Source organism: Chelonia mydas, chromosome 28 (assembly GCF_015237465.2).
Source record: "Chelonia mydas isolate rCheMyd1 chromosome 28, rCheMyd1.pri.v2, whole genome shotgun sequence".
NCBI classification, from domain to species: Eukaryota; Metazoa; Chordata; order Testudines; family Cheloniidae; genus Chelonia; species Chelonia mydas.
The window spans coordinates 6,908,195-6,926,203 of record NC_051268.2 but is presented as its reverse complement, the minus strand read 5'-3'; the positions used below and the strand labels follow the sequence as shown (position 1 = coordinate 6,926,203).

Here is an 18,009-nt window from a genome sequence, read left to right as displayed (position 1 = left end):
CTTTAGAGTATCCCCACCCCCCGAGTGTGGGGAGACATGAGTCATCTTTGTCCTTAACCTCTATTTATTAACAATTACCAAAATAGAAAACACACACGCTAAGCGTTACAATGCTGGGCTCACCAATCCTGGTCACGCCAATGAACTTTCGCTGTTGGCCAGACAAGGTCGGTCTCATCTGGGTTCTGGTTCCTGCACATTCATGGCCGTGTAGAGGATTCTGACCGCGTTGGTTTGGGTTGTGTCTTGGAGGGGAGTTCTTTCTTTCTTTCTTTCTTTCTTTTTCTTTCTTTCTTGGACCCTGGTTTTTATAATGAAACTTGAGCCCTGCTTAGCAATACCTTGACCAATCTTTGTAACAAAACAATATTTCCCACAGTCTTAACCCCCCCACCTAGGAGTTCATTTAAATGTTGACAAAAACAAAGGAAAGGCCAGACCGTGACAGCTATAGGTAGACGAACGGATGTATTACAAACTAAAGCACAGACAGAAGCAATCGGTACCTTTTGAACGAAACTGCTGGCATGTCGTTTTGCCAGACAGAGCAGAGGTGCTGACTTTCTAATGTGCCAGGGGAGGCCCCCCCGGCTCCACCCCTGTGGCTGTGGGTTCAATCCATTCCATCGCCAGGTGGTTCTTTCGTATCATTTCCCAGGACCAGGATGAGGGTCATCCCAGGATAATGTGGAAGCTCTTGAAGCCCCAAACCACTTCTGCCACCAAGATCAGGCATGGAGACCCTCTCCCCCGAATGCCGTATGGCATTAGCTCTGTGGGGGGGGGGGGGGGCAGGGAGTATCTCAGTGGTAGGGCAAACGCTTTGCATATATGCCTTAGTGTAATAATTCTGCAGATGAACTGTTCTAAGATTATCACTATTTTCGGGCAGGGCTCCCTGACATTTATGTAAAGATGGGATCTTATCTAACTAGGGAAATCTAAGATGTTTATACCACAATCAGCTACATGGTCAGTGGACGTTCGTCGCCCGAAACACAGGATATCAAGAGCCCTGTGACTCTCTTGGGAAAGGAGTTTATGAATATTTTAAATAGGTTCCCCCCCCACCCAAATATTGCAATAGGCTCTCCAGTAAGTGCATATTGAAAATGGTTATTAATGGGGGCCTCTAAAGTGAGTGTCAGACTCATGCTACAGCAATATCTGAACCGTGGTACGCAGGGGAGTGGTGTGGAGGGTCCCTGGGGACACAGAGGATCTGAAGTCCCTCACAGTTAGGGGAATTAGGCAATGCGGAGTGACAGGGCTTCACACCCTGTACAGACGGGGCTGAGGGAATCAGCGTCTACTCAGGGCTGGGATGGGGCTGCATGGGCAGTAGAGCGAGAGGCAGGTTGGGACTGAGGAACCCAGGGAACATTTCAACCCTTAACAACACAAAACACACAAATGCTGCGGAGTCTCTCCCAAGGAATTAACATTTCTTTGCAAAATGCTCAAGGTTTTAAGAGAAATGAGTGAAACCAAAGGGCCAGACGATGGTGCCAGAAGCTAAGGAACAAAAAGCCCCAGGATTTCTTTGTGTGCCTTGGTACTGAAAAGGGATTTGGTTCCATTCATTGTATTGCTGTGGCCGGTGACATACCAGGAAGGAGCCATTTCATCTGGACCCATGGGAAAGAGGCCCTTGAGGAATTCCACCAGGATTTCAACAATTTCCACCACACCAGCAACCTCACCTGGACCAGTCCACACAAGAGATCCACTTCCTGGACACTACAGTGCAAATAAGCAATGTCACATAAACACCACCCTATACCGGAAACCTACTGACCAGTATACTTACCTACATGCCTTCAGCTTCCATCCAGGACACATCACACGATCCATTGTCTACAGCCAAGCTCTAAGATACAACCGCATTTGCTCCAATCCCTCAGACAGAGACAAACACCTACAGGATCTCTATCAAGCATTCTTAAAATTGTAATACTCACCTGGTGAAGTGACGAAACACATTGACAGAGCCAGAAGGGTACCGAAAAGTCACCTACTAGAAGAGAGGCCCAACAAAGAAAGTAACAGAACGCCACTAGCCGTCAGCTTCACCCCCCAACTAAAACCCCTCCAACGCATCATCAAGGATCTACAACCTATCCTGAAGGACGACCCATCGCTCTCACAGACCCTGGGGACAGGCCAGTCCTTGCCTACAGCCAGCCCCACAACCTGAAGCAAATACTCACCAGCAACCACACACCACACGACTAAAACACTAATCCAGGAACCTATCCTTGCAACAAGGCCCGTTACCAAGTCTGTCCACATATCTATTCAGGGGACACCATCATAGGACCTAATCACATCAGCCACACTATCAGAGGCTCGTTCACCTGCACATCTACCAATGTGATATATGCCATCGTGTGCCAGCAATGCCCCTCTGCCATGTACATTGGCCAAACCGGACAGGCTCTATGTAAAAGAATAAATGGACACAAATCAGACGTCAAGAATTATAACATTCAAAAGCCAGTCAGATAACACTTCAGTCTCTTTGGTCACTCGATTACAGACCTAGAAGTGGCAATTCTTCCACAAAAAAACTTCAAAAACAGACTCCAATGAGAAACTGCAGAACTGGAATTAATTTGCCAACTGAACACCATCAAATTAGACCTGAATAAAGACTGCGAGTGGACGGGTCATTACACAAACTAAAACTATTTCCCCATACTAATTTTCCCCCCTACTGTTACTCACACCTTCTTGTCAACTGTTTGAAATGGCCCACCCTGATTACCACTACAAAAGTGATTTTTCATCCTGTTGATAATAGCCCACTTTAATTGAATTGTCTCAACCCCCACTTGGCAAGGCAACTCCCATCTTTCCATGCACTGTTATCTATATCTTCCCACTGTATTTTCCACTCCATGCATCCTTTGGCCTGCAAGGTGCAGGAGGTCGGACCAGATGATCACGATGGTCCATTCTGAGCTTAAAGGCTCTGAGTCTAAAAGGGAGAGGGAAGTAAAGGAAACATTAAAAAAAATAAACCAAACATTGTAATACAAGGATGACTCCAACAGCTCACTGTATAGTCCCGCCCCTTTCTTCCTCCACTGGGTGTTGAATGACCTGCTGGGATTTGGGACATTAATTCTCTCATTCCATTGATAAACTGATACAACGTGACTGAAATTAAACCAATTCCCAGCCAAGAAAAGAGCACATCCCTGCATTGGCCGGGAATCGAACCCGGGTCAACTGCTTGGAAGGCAGCTATGCTCACCACTATACCACCAATGCCTCTGGGGAGAGTGTCTCCTACGTGCCACTTACACCAAATGACTCACCCCCCAGCGCTCAGGAGCTGGCCGGACAGGCTGGAGGTGGCCTGTCAGCTGGGAGCAGAGACAGGTTCCCAGCATGATGGACAGGGGACCTGGGCTCTACATCCTAGCCCAGGGATCTCAAACTCAAATCACCAGGACGGCCACATGAGGACTAGTACATTGGCCCGAGGGCCGCATCACTGAAACCTTTTTATACAACGCTATAAAAGTAGAGTGAAAAAAATGAAGAGTAAAGACAGGCCCAACAAAGAAAACAACAGAACGCCGCTAGCCGTCACCTTCAGCCCCAGCTAAAACCTCTCCAACGCATCATCAAGGATCTACAACCTATCCTGAAGGACGACCCATCACTCTCACAAATCTCGGGAGACAGGCCAGTCCTTGCCTACAGACAGCCCCCCAACCTGAAGCAAATACTCACCAACAACCACATACCACACAACAGAACCACTAACCCAGGAACCTATCCTTGCAACAAAGCCCGTTGCCAACTGTGTCCACATATCTATTCAGGGGACACCATCACAGGGCCTAATTACATCAGCCACGCTATCAGAGGCTTGTTCACCTGCACATCCACCAATGTGATATATGCCATCCTGTGCCAGCAATGCCCTCTGCCATGTACATTGGCCAAACCGGACAGTCTCTACGTAAAGGAATAAATGGACACAAATCAGATGTCAAGAATTATAACATTCAGAAACCAGTGGAGAACACTTCAATCTCTCTGGTCACTCGATTAGAGACCTAAAAGTGGCAATTCTTCAACAAAAAAACTTCAAAAACAGACTCCAACGAGAGACTGCTGAATTGGAATTAATTTGCAAATTGGACACCATTAACTTAGGCTTGAATAAAGACTGGGAGTGGATGGGTCATTACACAAAGTAAAATTATTTCCCCATGTTTATTCCCCACTCACAAACACACTGTTCCTCACACGTTCTTGTCAACTGGGAAATGGCCCTACCGTGATTATCACTGCAAAAGGTTCCCCCTCCGGCTCTCCTGCTGGTAACAGCTCACCTTAAGTGATCACTTGGTTACAGTGTGTATGGTAACACCCATTGTTTCATGTTCTCGGTGGATATTAATCTCCCCCTGTATTTTCCACTGAATGCATCTGATGAAGTGAGCTGTAGCTCACGAAAGCTTATGCTCAAATAAAATTGGTTAGTCTCTAAGGTGCCACAAGTCCTCCTGTTCTTTTTGCGGATACAGACTAACACGGCTGCTACTCTGACACCTGATAGTATGCTATTAAAAGTCAAGGTATTAACTTTTTAAAAATTGTTATGGGAAGCGGGGTTTTAATAAAATACGAACACTCAATAATGCACCTCACTCAAATGACAAAACACGCATTTACTTTTAGAATTACTTCAGTGAAAGCCCCTCGCCCCCTGCTCCCACCCTTTCTATGATGCCCTGCCCTGTCTCTTCCCCACCCCATCCGCCCCTCCCTGCCCCTATTCCAACTCCTTCCCCAAATCCCGCCCTGGCCCTGCCTCTTCTCCGCCTCCTCCCTGAGCATCCCCATCCCACGGATGGACGGACCTAGCTACCTACCTACCTGGTGATATGGGCTCCCTGGTGAGGGCCCTACATGTTAATTGTACCTTATCTCTCCACTGTGGAAGATCAGAGCTAGTTTTGGTTCCCTTGGGAGTCTAGTTACAGGCTGCTGAGCTGAATTCCCTTTGGGCCAATGGTGCACCAGCCCTGAGGCTTCCCTACTACAAGCTGAAATCACTAAAGAGCTAAACTTACTAAGAGCTGAAATCACTGAGTGTTGTGTTAAGTGGGGGGGGCCTGAAGATGTATTGTGGAGCCGTCTGTGGGCGGCTGGCGGAGCAGAGTGATTCGTGGGACGGCTGGTGGAGAGGGGCAGAGCCCCATGGAGAGGCGGAGTAGTTGGGTTCGGACATGTAAGGTGCCCTTAATCCCCCCCCCATTTCCACCCAGGCTTGGAGTTAAAACTCTGCAGATAGACTTTCGAACTCTGGGGCTGCCCTGACCAGGGACAGAGACCCTCCCCACGCCCAGCGCGCCCAACTTGGCTGCAGCTTTCACGCTCTCTTCTCCTTCCTGCCGCTGTCAGGCAGCGGGGAATCCCCGCTCCTAGACGTGCTTTCCCACAGACAGTGACGTCCCCCAGGGCCGTTCCACCCCAGGACAGACGGGGCAGTAACCGCACATCACCCCTTTCAGAGTAACAGCCGTGTTAGTCTGTATTTGCAAAAAGAAAAGGAGGACTTGTGGCACCTTAGAGACTAACCAATTTATTTGAGCATAAGCTTTCGTATGCATCCGATGAAGTGAGCTGTAGCTCACGAAAGCTTATGCTCAAATAAATTGGTTAGTCTCTAAGGTGCCACAAGTCCTCCTTTTCTTTTTGCATCACCCCTTTGTGACTCCCAGGGACCCCACAGGGACAGCAGCTCCATGCTGGGCCCCAGCCCCCCCCCCCCCCAAAGCACCTGGGGGGGGGGGGCAGTTCAACTCCCACCTCAGGGGGCTCCTGCTGCCTGGAGCTGACCATATTCTCACAGCCCTCCCCAGCACAGAGACACCCCATAGTCCTCCCCCTTACAGCCCCTCCCTTCCCACTGACACCCCATGGACCCTCCCCCTCACAGCCCCCCCCCCACACTGACACCCCCATGGACCCTCCCCCACAGCCCCTCCCTTCACACATAGAGGGACTTGTTTGCTGGGGCCTGACATTACAAACCCAGGTGTGAGATTTCTGAGGATTTACACACGGAGCCCCACCCCCCCACGGCCCCACTCTGCTCCCCTGAGTGCAGAGGGGCTGGGCTCAGGCCGCCAGTTTATCCCAGTGATTTCACACCCCCAGCATCTCCTCTGACCGTATTTACCAGTGACACCGTGTGGGGGCGGCGGGGATAAGGGGCTCGGGAGGCTGAGCCTCCCGAAACGGGGCAAGAAATGTTTTCTCTCTGTTTCATTCTCTCCATTTTCTGTTCCTCCCTTCCCTTCCAGGATCCTCCCGGGCATTTCAGGGTGTGCAGTGACCTCCTGCACTCAGGACTCTGGAGCCTTTGGAGCAGCAAGCTCCCGTGCGATCCTCAGCGACCAAGGAGACCCAGCCTGGGAGAAAAGGCAGCTCTGAGCTTTTCCTTGCTCCCTTCCTGAGGATCAAGGTGATGAAGCCTCTGCCTTGCCTCCTGGGTCTGAATTAATGCCCCATTTCCGATGATCAACTCCAAAGAAACAAATGTTCCTAACCCAGGTGAGTGGAGTTAATTCAGTTCTCAGCCTGAGTCCTTCACCCTCTTTCCTTAGGGCATTGCACCACCATGGGGGTGTTTCATTTCCCTCCCCAGTTTCACACAGAGACACAATTTCCCTTGCACAGATCCCTGAACAGCAAAACCTCCCTCTGTCTCTTGTCCGAGCCCGGGCATTCAACTCCATTGAACCCTTCCTCCTGCAACGGCACTGGGCAGACAGAGGGGACGCGGCCACCTGCATCCCTGGCAGCGAGACCTTCGCTCTCCTCTTTCTTCATGCTGCTGCTGTAATTCCATGAAAGGTGAAGGGATGGAATAAAAAAGCTGAGTTTGCTCCAGGGTGAGGAAAGAAAGCGCTACCAGCCCCCTGGAAAGTCTCAGTGCCCCAGAGAAAAGCTGCTCCCTGCTATCGCAATCACTGATGGGCTGGCAATATGATGGGAGAGGGATTGGCTGAATTAAAATATCAGGGTTGGAAGGGACCTAGGAAGTATCTAGTCCAACCCCTGCTCAAAGCAGGACAAGCCCCAATTTTTGCCCCCCATCCTTAAATGGCCCCTCAGGGATTGAACTCCCAACCCTGGGTTTAGCAGCCCAGTGCTCAAAGCACTGAGCTCTCCCTCCCGTCATTGTCAAGGCAGGAAACGGACAACAATCTACAGCAACGTCATTAACCACAAACACAGGCTCATCGTGCTCCAGCCAGACGGGAAATGGGCAGGAATTCTTGTTCTGCCCTGGACCCACTTACAATCCGCCCAGCAGCGAGGGTGCTGGGGAAGCTGGTCTGAGCAAACAATTGGAAATGATCATTCAATGAGAAGAGAACTAGAGGTGTCGTGAGATGGCTACATAAAACGAGTGGTTAAGGCGATGGATTCGAAATCCATTGGGACCTCCCCGCGCAGGTTCGAATCCTGCCAACTACGGAGGCACTTGGGGTTCTTTAGTGTCAGTGCCTGAGTGTCCTTGGTACCAACGGGAACTAGGTCTCACTCTCAGGCTACGTCTACACTAGAGAGTGATGCCGCTTTAGTTAAAGCATTTTAATTAGACTGCTTGTGTCACCCGAGCGCACCCAGGCTTAGCCCACAGTGCTTGGTCGCCACAGAAAGCAGTGCATTGTGGGTCGCTATCCCAATGTGCAACTGCCCTCAGGGTGCTTTGGGAAGGGTTTGCAATGGCTCTTGGATGGCCACAGAGAGCAGTGCATTGTGGTCGCTATCCCACTGTGCAACTGGCCGCAGGGTGCTTTGGGAAGGGTTTGCAATGGCTCTTGGATGGCCACAGAGAGCAGTGCATTGTGGGTCGCTATCCCAGTGTGCAACGGGCCGCAGGGCGCTTTGGGAAGGGTTTGCAATGGCTCTTGGATGGCCACAGAGAGCAGTGCATTGTGGGTCGCTATCCCAGTGTGCAACTGGCGCAGGGCGCTTTGGGAAGGGTTTGCAATGGCTCTTGGATGGCCACAGAGAGCAGTGCATTGTGGGTCGCTATCCACTGTGCAACGGCCGCAGGGTGCTTTGGGAAGGGTTTGCAATGGCTCTTGGATCGCCACAGAGAGCAGTGCATTGTGGGTCGCTATCCCACTGTGCAACGGGCCGCAGGGTGCTTTGGGAAGGGCTTGCAATGGCTCTTGGATAGCCACAGAGAGCAGAGCATTGTGGGTCGCTATCCCACTGTGCAACTGGCCGCAGGGTCCTTGGGAAGGGCTTGCAATGGCTCTTGGATGGCCACAGAGAGCAGTGCATTGTGGGTCGCTATCCCACTGTGCAACTGCCGCAGGGTGCTTTGGGAAGGGTTTGCAATGGCTCTTGGATGGCCACAGAGAGCAGTGCATTGTGGGTCGCTATCCCACTGTGCACTGGCCGCAGGGTGCTTTGGGAAGGGTTTGCAATGGCTCTTGGATGGCCACAGAGAGCAGTGCATTGTGGGTCGCTATCCCACTGTGCGACTGGCCGCAGGGTGCTTTGGGAAGGGTTTGCAATGGCTCTTGGATGGCCACAGAGAGCAGTGCATTGTGGGTCGCTATCCCACTGTGCAACGGGCCGCAGGGTGCTTTGGGAAGGGCTTGCAATGGCTCTTGGATGGCCACAGAGAGCAGTGCATTGGGGTCGCTATCCCACTGGGCGACTGCCCGCAGGGTGCTTTGGGAACGGCTTGCAATGGCTCTTGGATGGCCACAGAGAGCAGTGCATTGTGGGTCGCTATCCCACTGGCAACGGGCCGCAGGGCGCTTTGGGAAGGGTTTGCAATGGCTCTTGGATCGCCACAGAGAGCAGTGCATTGTGGGTCGCTATCCCACTGGGCGACTGGCCGCAGGGTGCTTTGGGAAGGGTTTGCAATGGCTCTTGGATCGCCACAGAGAGCAGTGCATTGTGGGTCGCTATCCCACTGTGCAACTGGCCGCAGGTGCTTGGGAAGGGCTTGCAATGGCTCTTGGATGGCCACAGAGAGCAGTGCATTGTGGGTCGCTATCCCACTGTGCAACGGGCCGCAGGGCGCTTTGGGAAGGGCTTGCAATGGCTCTTGGATCGCCACAGAGAGCAGTGCATTGTGGGTCGCTATCCCACTGTGCAACTGGCCGCAGGGCGCTTTGGGAAGGGCTTGCAATGGCTCTTGGATCGTCACAGAGACCAGTGCATTGTGGGTCGCTATCCCACTGTGCTACTGGCCGCAGGGTGCTTTGTGAAGGGCTTGCAATGGCTCTTGGATCGGCACAGAGAGCAGTGCATTGTGGGTCGCTATCCCAGTGTGCAACTGGCCGCAGGGCGCTTTGGGAAGGGTTTGCAATGGCTCTTGGATCGCCACAGAGAGCAGTGCATTGTGGGTCGCTATCCCACTGTGCAACGGGCCGCAGGGCGCTTTGTGAAGGGCTTGCAATGGCTCTTGGATGGCCACAGAGAGCAGTGCATGTGGGTCGCTATCCCAGTGTGCAACGGGCCGCAGGGTGCTTTGTGAAGGGCTTGCAATGGCTCTTGGATGGCCACAGAGAGCAGTGCATTGTGGGTCGCTATCCCAGTGTGCAACTGGCCGCAGGGTGCTTGGGAAGGGCTTGCAATGGCTCTTGGATCGCCACAGAGAGCAGTGCATTGTGGGTCGCTATCCCAGCGTGCAACTGGCCGCAGGGTGCTTTGGGAAGGGTTTGCAATGGCTCTTGGATGGCCACAGAGAGGAGTGCATTGTGGGTCGCTATCCCAGTGTGCAACTGGCCGCAGGGCGTTTGGGAAGGGCTTGCAATGGCTCTTGGATGGCCAAGAGAGCAGTGCATTGTGGGTCGCTATCCCACTGTGCAACGGGCCGCAGGGCGCTTTGGGAAGGGTTTGCAATGGCTCTTGGATCGCCACAGAGAGCAGTGCATTGTGGGTCGCTATCCCACTGGGCGACTGGCCGCAGGGTGCTTTGGGAAGGGCTTGCAATGGCTCTTGGATGGCCACAGAGAGCAGTGCATTGTGGGTCGCTATCCCGCTGTGCAACGGGCCGCAGGGTGCTTTGGGAAGGGCTTGCAATGGCTCTTGGATGGCCACAGAGAGCAGTGCATTGTGGGTCGCTATCCCACTGTGCAACGGGCCGCAGGGTGCTTTGGGAAGGGCTTGCAATGGCTCTTGGATGGCCACAGAGAGCAGTGCATTGTGGGTCGCTATCCCACTGTGCAACGGGCCGCAGGGCGCTTTGGGAAGGGCTTGCAATGGCTCTTGGATCGCCACAGAGAGCAGTGCATTGTGGGTCGCTATCCCAGTGTGCAATGGCCGCAGGGTGCTTTGGAAGGGTTTGCAATGGCTCTTGGATCGCCACAGAGAGCAGTGCATTGTGGGTCGCTATCCCACTGTGCAACGGGCCGCAGGGTGCTTTGGGAAGGGCTTGCAATGGCTCTTGGATTGGCACAGAGAGCAGTGCATTGTGGGTCGCTATCCCACTGTGCGACTGGCCGCAGGGTGCTTTGGGAAGGGTTTGCAATGGCTCTTGGATCGCCACAGAGAGCAGTGCATTGTGGGTCGCTATCCCAGTGTGCGACTGGCCGCAGGGTGCTTTGGGAGGGCTTGCAATGGCTCTTGGATCGCCACAGAGAGCAGTGCATTGTGGGTCGCTATCCCACTGTGCAAGGGCCGCAGGGTGCTTGGGAAGGGTTTGCAATGGCTCTTGGATCGCCACAGAGAGCAGTGCATTGTGGGTCGCTATCCCAGTGTGCAACTGGCCGCAGGGTGCTTTGGGAAGGGTTTGCAATGGCTCTTGGATCGCCACAGAGAGCAGTGCATTGTGGGTCGCTATCCCCTGTGCAACTGGCCGCAGGGCGCTTTGGGAAGGGCTTGCAATGGCTCTTGGATGGCCACAGAGAGCAGTGCATTGTGGGTCGCTAGCCCACTGTGCAACGGGCCGCAGGGTGCTTTGGGAAGGGCTTGCAATGGCTCTTGGATCGCCACAGAGAGCAGTGCATTGTGGGTCGCTAGCCACTGTGCAACGGGCCGCAGGGTGCTTTGGGAAGGGCTTGCAATGGCTCTTGGATGGCCACAGAGAGCAGTGCATTGTGGGTCGCTATCCCACTGTGCAACTGGCCGCAGGGTGCTTTGGGAAGGGTTTGCAATGGCTCTTGGATGGCCACAGAGAGCAGTGCATTGTGGGTCGCTATCCCACTGCGACTGGCCGCAGGTGTTTTGGGAAGGGTTTGCAATGGCTCTTGGATCGCCACAGAGAGCAGTGCATTGTGGGTCGCTATCCCAGTGTGCAACGGGCCGCAGGGCGCTTTGGCAAGGGCTTGCAATGGCTCTTGGATGGCCACAGAGAGCAGTGCATTGTGGGTCGCTATCCAGTGTGCAACGGGCGCAGGGCGCTTTGGGAAGGGCTTGCAATGGCTCTTGGATGGCCACAGAGAGCAGTGCATTGTGGGTCGCTATCCCACTGTGCAACTGCCCGCAGGGTGCTTTGGGAAGGGTTTGAAATGGCTCTTGGATGGCCACAGAGAGCAGTGCATTGTGGGTCGCTATCCCCCTGTGCGACTGGCCGCAGGGTGCTTTGGGAAGGGCTTGAATGGCTCTTGGATGGCCACAGAGAGCAGTGCATTGTGGGTCGCTATCCCAGTGTGCGACTGGCCGCAGGGTGCTTTGGGAAGGGCTTGCAATGGCTCTTGGATCGCCACAGAGAGCAGTGCATTGTGGGTCGCTATCCACTGTGCGACTGGCCGCAGGGCGCTTGGGAAGGGCTTGCAATGGCTCTTGGATGGCCACAGAGAGCAGTGCATTGTGGGTCGCTATCCCACTGTGCAACTGGCCGCAGGGTGCTTTGGGAAGGGCTTGCAATGGCTCTTGGATGGCCACAGAGAGCAGTGCATTGTGGGTCGCTATCCCAGTGTGCAACGGGCCGCAGGGTGCTTTGGGAAGGGCTTGCAATGGCTTTGGATGGCCACAGAGAGCAGTGCATTGTGGGTCGCTATCCCAGTGTGCGACTGGCCGCAGGGCGCTTTGGGAAGGGTTGCCATGGCTCTTGGATCGCCACAGAGAGCAGTGCATTTGGGTCGCTATCCCAGTGTGCGACTGGCCGCAGGGTGCTTTGGGAAGGGTTTGCCATGGCTCTTGGATGGCCACAGAGAGCAGTGCATTGTGGGTCGCTATCCCACTGTGCAACGGGCCGCAGGGTGCTTTGGGAAGGGCTTGCAATGGCTCTTGGATCTCCACAGAGAGCAGTGCATTGTTGGTCGCTATCCCAGTGTGCAACTGGCCGCAGGGCGCTTTGGGAAGGGCTTGCAATGGCTCTTGGATGGCCACAGAGAGCAGTGCATTGTGGGTCGCTATCCCCACTGTGCAACTGGCCGCAGGGCGCTTTGGGAAGGGTTTGCAATGGCTCTTGGATGGCCACAGAGAGCAGTGCATGTGGGTCGCTATCCCAGTGTGCAACTGGCCGCAGGGCGCTTTGGGAAGGGTTTGCAATGGCTCTTGGATGGCCACAGAGAGCAGTGCATTGTGGGTCGCTATCCCAGTGTGCAACTGGCCGCAGGGTGCTTTGGGAAGGGCTTGCAATGGCTCTTGGATGGCCACAGAGAGCAGTGCATTGTGGGTCGCTATCCCAGTGTGCAACGGGCCGCAGGGCGCTTTGGGAAGGGCTTGCAATGCTCTTGGATCGCCACAGAGAGCAGTGCATTGTGGGTCGCTATCCCACTGTGCAACTGGCCGCAGGGTGCTTTGGGAAGGTTTTGACAATGGCTCTTGGATGGCCACAGAGAGCAGTGCATTGTGGGTCGCTATCCCACTGTGCGACTGGCCGCAGGGTGCTTTGGGAAGGGTTTGCAATGGCTCTTGGATCTCCACAGAGAGCAGTGCATTGTGGGTCGCTATCCACTGTGCAACGGGCCGCAGGCGCTTTGGGAAGGGTTTGCAATGGCTCTTGGATGGCCACAGAGAGCAGTGCATTGTGGGTCGCTATCCCACTGTGCAACGGGCCGCAGGGTGCTTTGGGAAGGGTTTGCAATGGCTCTTGGATGGCCACAGAGAGCAGTGCATTGTGGGTCGCTATCCCAGTGTGCAACGGGCCGCAGGTGCTTTGGGAAGGGTTGCAATGGCTCTTGGATCGCCACAGAGAGTAGTGCATTGTGGGTCGCTATCCCATGTGCAACGGGCCGCAGGTGCTTTGGAAGGGCTTGCAATGGCTCTTGGATGGCCACAGAGAGCAGTGCATTGTGGGTCGCTATCCCACTGTGCAACGGGCCGCAGGGCGCTTTGGGAAGGGCTTGCAATGGCTCTTGGATGGCCACAGAGAGCAGAGCATTGTGGGTCGCTATCCCAGTGTGCGACTGGCCGCAGGGTGCTTTGGGAAGGGTTGCAATGGCTCTTGGATGGCCACAGAGAGCAGTGCATTGTGGGTCGCTATCCCACTGTGCAACGGGCCGCAGGGTGCTTTGTGAAGGGCTTGCAATGGCTCTTGGATCGGCACAGAGAGCAGTGCATTGTGGGTCGCTATCCCAGTGTGCAATGGCCGCAGGGCGCTTTGGAAGGGTTTGCAATGGCTCTTGGATCGCCACAGAGAGCAGTGCATTGTGGGTCGCTATCCCACTGTGCAACGGGCCGCAGGGTGCTTTGGGAAGGGCTTGCAATGGCTCTTGGATGGCCACAGAGAGCAGTGCATTGTGGGTCGCTATCCCAGTGTGCAACGGGCCGCAGGGTGCTTTGTGAAGGGCTTGCAATGGTCTTGGATGGCCACAGAGAGCAGTGCATTGTGGGTCGCTATCCAGTGTGCAACTGGCCGCAGGGTGCTTTGGAAGGGCTTGCAATGGCTCTTGGATCGCCACAGAGAGCAGTGCATTGTGGGTCGCTATCCCAGCGTGCAACTGGCCGCAGGGTGCTTTGGGAAGGGTTTGCAATGGCTCTTGGATGGCCACAGAGAGGAGTGCATTGTGGGTCGCTATCCCAGTGTGCAACTGGCCGCAGGGCGCTTTGGGAAGGGCTTGCAATGGCTCTTGGATCGCCACAGAGAGCAGTGCATTGTGGGTCGCTATCCCACTGTGCAACGGGCCGCAGGGCGCTTTGGGAAGGGTTTGCAATGGCTCTTGGATCGCCACAGAGAGCAGTGCATTGTGGGTCGCTATCCCAGTGTGCGACTGGCCGCAGGGTGCTTTGGGAAGGGCTTGCAATGGCTCTTGGATCGCCACAGAGAGCAGTGCATTGTGGGTCGCTATCCCACTCTGCGACTGGCCGCAGGGCGCTTTGGGAAGGGCTTGCAATGGCTCTTGGATGGCCACAGAGAGCAGTGCATTGTGGGTCGCTATCCCACTGTGCACTGGCCGCAGGTGCTTTGGGAAGGGCTTGCAATGGCTCTTGGATGGCCACAGAGAGCAGTGCATTGTGGGTCGCTATCCCCCTGTGCAACTGGCCGCAGGGTGCTTTGGGAAGGGCTTGCAATGGCTCTTGGATGGCCACAGAGAGCAGTGCATTGGGGTCGCTATCCCAGTGTGCGACTGGCCGCAGGGCGCTTTGGAAGGGTTTGCCATGGCTCTTGGATGGCCACAGAGAGCAGTGCATTTGGGTCGCTATCCCAGTGTGCGACTGGCCGCAGGGTGCTTTGGGAAGGGTTTGCCATGGCTCTTGGATGGCCACAGAGAGCAGTGCATTGTGGGTCGCTATCCACTGTGCAACGGGCCGCAGGGTGCTTTGGGAAGGGCTTGCAATGGCTCTTGGATCTCACAGAGAGCAGTGCATTGTGGGTCGCTATCCCAGTGTGTGCAACTGGCCGCAGGGCGCTTTGGGAAGGGCTTGCAATGGCTCTTGGATGGCCACAGAGAGCAGTGCATTGTGGGTCGCTATCCCACTGTGCAACTGGCCGCAGGGCGCTTTGGGAAGGGTTGCAATGGCTCTTGGATGGCCACAGAGAGCAGTGCATTGTGGGTCGGTATCCCAGTGTGCAACTGGCCGCAGGGCGCTTTGGGAAGGGCTTGCAATGGCTCTTGGATGGCCACAGAGAGCAGTGCATTGGGGTCGCTATCCCAGTGTGCAACGGGCCGCAGGGTGCTTGGGAAGGGTTTGCAATGGCTCTTGGATGGCCACAGAGAGCAGTGCATTGTGGGTCGCTATCCCAGTGTGCAACTGGCCGCAGGGCGCTTTGGGAAGGGTTTGCAATGGCTCTTGGATGGCCACAGAGAGCAGTGCATTGTGGGTCGCTATCCAGTGTGCAACTGGCCGCAGGGTGCTTTGGGAAGGGCTTGCAATGGCTCTTGGATGGCCACAGAGAGCAGTGCATGTGGGTCGCTATCCAGTGTGCAACGGGCCGCAGGGCGCTTTGGAAGGGCTTGCAATGGCTCTTGGATCGCCACAGAGAGCAGTGCATTGTGGGTCGCTATCCCACTGTGCAACTGGCCGCAGGGTGCTTTGGGAAGTTTGCAATGGCTCTTGGATGGCCACAGAGAGCAGTGCATTGTGGGTCGCTATCCCACTGTGCGACTGGCCGCAGGGTGCTTTGGGAAGGGTTTGCAATGGCTCTTGGATCTCCACAGAGAGCAGTGCATTGTGGGTCGCTATCCCACTGTGCAACGGGCCGCAGGGCGCTTTGGGAAGGGTTTGCAATGGCTCTTGGATGGCCACAGAGAGCAGTGCATTGTGGGTCGCTATCCCACTGTGCAACGGGCCGCAGGGTGCTTTGGGAAGGGTTTGCAATGGCTCTTGGATGGCCACAGAGAGCAGTGCATTGTGGGTCGCTATCCCAGTGTGCAACGGGCCGCAGGTGCTTTGGAAGGGTTTGCAATGGCTCTTGGATCGCCACAGAGAGTAGTGCATTGGGGTCGCTATCCCACTGTGCAACGGGCCGCAGGTGCTTTGGGAAGGGCTTGCAATGGCTCTTGGATGGCCACAGAGAGCAGTGCATTGTGGGTCGCTATCCCCTGTGCAACGGGCCGCAGGTGCTTTGGGAAGGGTTGCAATGGCTCTTGGATCTCCACAGAGAGCAGTGCATTGTGGGTCGCTATCCCACTGTGCAACGGGCCGCAGGGCGCTTTGGGAAGGGTTTGCAATGGCTCTTGGATTGGCACAGAGAGCAGTGCATTGTGGGTCGCTATCCCAGTGTGCGACTGGCCGCAGGGTGCTTTGGGAAGGGCTTGCAATGGCTCTTGGATGGCCACAGAGAGCAGTGCATTGTGGGTCGCTATCCCAGTGTGCAACGGGCCGCAGGGCGCTTTGGGAAGGGTTTGCAATGGCTCTTGGATGGCCACAGAGAGCAGGCATTGGGGTCGCTATCCCACTGTGCAACTGGCCGCAGGGTGCTTTGGGAAGGGCTTGCAATGGCTCTTGGATCGCCACAGAGAGCAGTGCATTGTGGGTCGCTATCCCACTGTGCGACTGGCTGCAGGGCGCTTTGGGAAGGGCTTGCAATGGCTCTTGGATCGCCACAGAGAGCAGTGCATTGTGGGTCGCTATCCACTGTGCAACGGGCCGCAGGGTGCTTTGGGAAGGGCTTGCAATGGCTCTTGGATGGCCACAGAGAGCAGTGCATTGTGGGTCGCTATCCCACTGTGCAACGGGCCGCAGGGTGCTTTGGGAAGGGCTTGCAATGGCTCTTGGATCTCCACAGAGAGCAGTGCATTGTGGGTCGCTATCCCAGTGTGCAACTGGCCGCAGGGTGCTTTGGAAGGGTTTGCAATGGCTCTTGGATGGCCACAGAGAGCAGTGCATTGTGGGTCGCTATCCCACTGTGCAACGGGCCGCAGGGTGCTTTGGGAAGGGTTTTCAATCCACCAGAGAGCAGTGCATTGTGTCGCTTACGTGTGCAACGGGCCGCAGGTGTTTAAGGGCTTGCAATGGCTCTTGGATCGCCACAGAGAGCAGTGCATTGTGGGTCTATCCCAGTGTGCAACGGGCCGCAGGGTGCTTTGGGAAGGGCTTGCAATGGCTCTTGGATCGCCACAGAGAGCAGTGCATTGTGGGTCGCTATCCCAGTGTGCAACTGGGCGCAGGGTGCTTTGGGAAGGGTTTGCAATGGCTCTTGGATGGCCACAGAGAGCAGTGCATTGTGGGTCGCTATCCCACTGTGCAACTGGCCGCAGGGTGCTTTGGGAAGGGTTTGCAATGGCTCTTGGATCGCCACAGAGAGCAGTGCATTGTGGGTCGCTATCCCACTGTGCAACGGGCCGCAGGGCGCTTTGGGAAGGGTTTGCAAAGGCTCTTGGATGGCCACAGAGAGCAGTGCATTGTGGGTCGCTATCCCACTGTGCAACGGGCCGCAGGGCGCTTTGGGAAGGGCTTGCAATGGCTCTTGGATCGACACAGAGAGCAGTGCATTGTGGGTCGCTATCCCACTGTGCAACGGGCCGCAGGGTGCTTTGGGAAGGGCTTGCAATGGCTCTTGGATCCCACAGAGAGCAGTGCATTGTGGGTCGCTATCCCACTGTGCAACGGGCCGCAGGGTGCTTTGGGAAGGGCTTGCAATGGCTCTTGGATCGCCACAGAGAGCAGTGCATTGTGGGTCGCTATCCCAGTGTGCAACTGGCCGCAGGGTGCTTTGGGAAGGGCTTGCAATGGCTCTTGGATCGCCACAGAGAGCAGTGCATTGTGGGTCGCTATCCCACTGTGCACTGGCCGCAGGGTGCTTTGGGAAGGGTTTGCAATGGCTCTTGGATCGCCACAGAGAGCAGTGCATTGTGGGTCGCTATCCCACTGTGCAACGGGCCGCAGGGCGCTTTGGGAAGGGCTTGCAAAGGCTCTTGGATGGCCACAGAGAGCAGTGCATTGTGGGTCGCTATCCCACTGTGCAACGGGCCGCAGGGCGCTTTGGGAAGGGCTTGCAATGGCTCTTGGATGGTCACAGAGACCAGTGCATTGTGGGTCGCTATCCCACTGTGCAACGGGCCGCAGGGTGCTTTGGGAAGGGTTTGCAATGGCTTGGATCGCCACAGAGAGCAGTGCATTGTGGGTCGCTATCCCACTGTGCAACTGGCCGCAGGGCGCTTTGGGAAGGGT

At 55.3% G+C, this 18,009-nt stretch overlaps 3 protein-coding genes and 1 non-coding gene across 6 annotated transcripts in view; 1 reads left to right on the top strand and 3 right to left on the bottom strand.

The window, feature by feature from the left end:
- The window catches only part of LOC102933291 (zinc finger protein OZF), a 1,218,290-nt gene that overhangs the window by 139,304 nt on the left and 1,060,977 nt on the right, over positions 1 to 18,009 (bottom strand). The gene's annotated exons all lie outside the window — the stretch shown is intronic.
- The window catches only part of LOC102934530 (zinc finger protein OZF), a 1,287,564-nt gene that overhangs the window by 1,101,091 nt on the left and 168,464 nt on the right, over positions 1 to 18,009 (top strand).
- Positions 1 to 18,009, bottom strand: part of LOC102930400 (zinc finger protein 501) — a 1,110,025-nt gene that overhangs the window by 1,073,208 nt on the left and 18,808 nt on the right. The gene's annotated exons all lie outside the window — the stretch shown is intronic.
- TRNAG-UCC lies at positions 3,205 to 3,276 on the bottom strand. The gene has a single exon. It is a non-coding gene; the product is annotated as a tRNA-Gly (tRNA).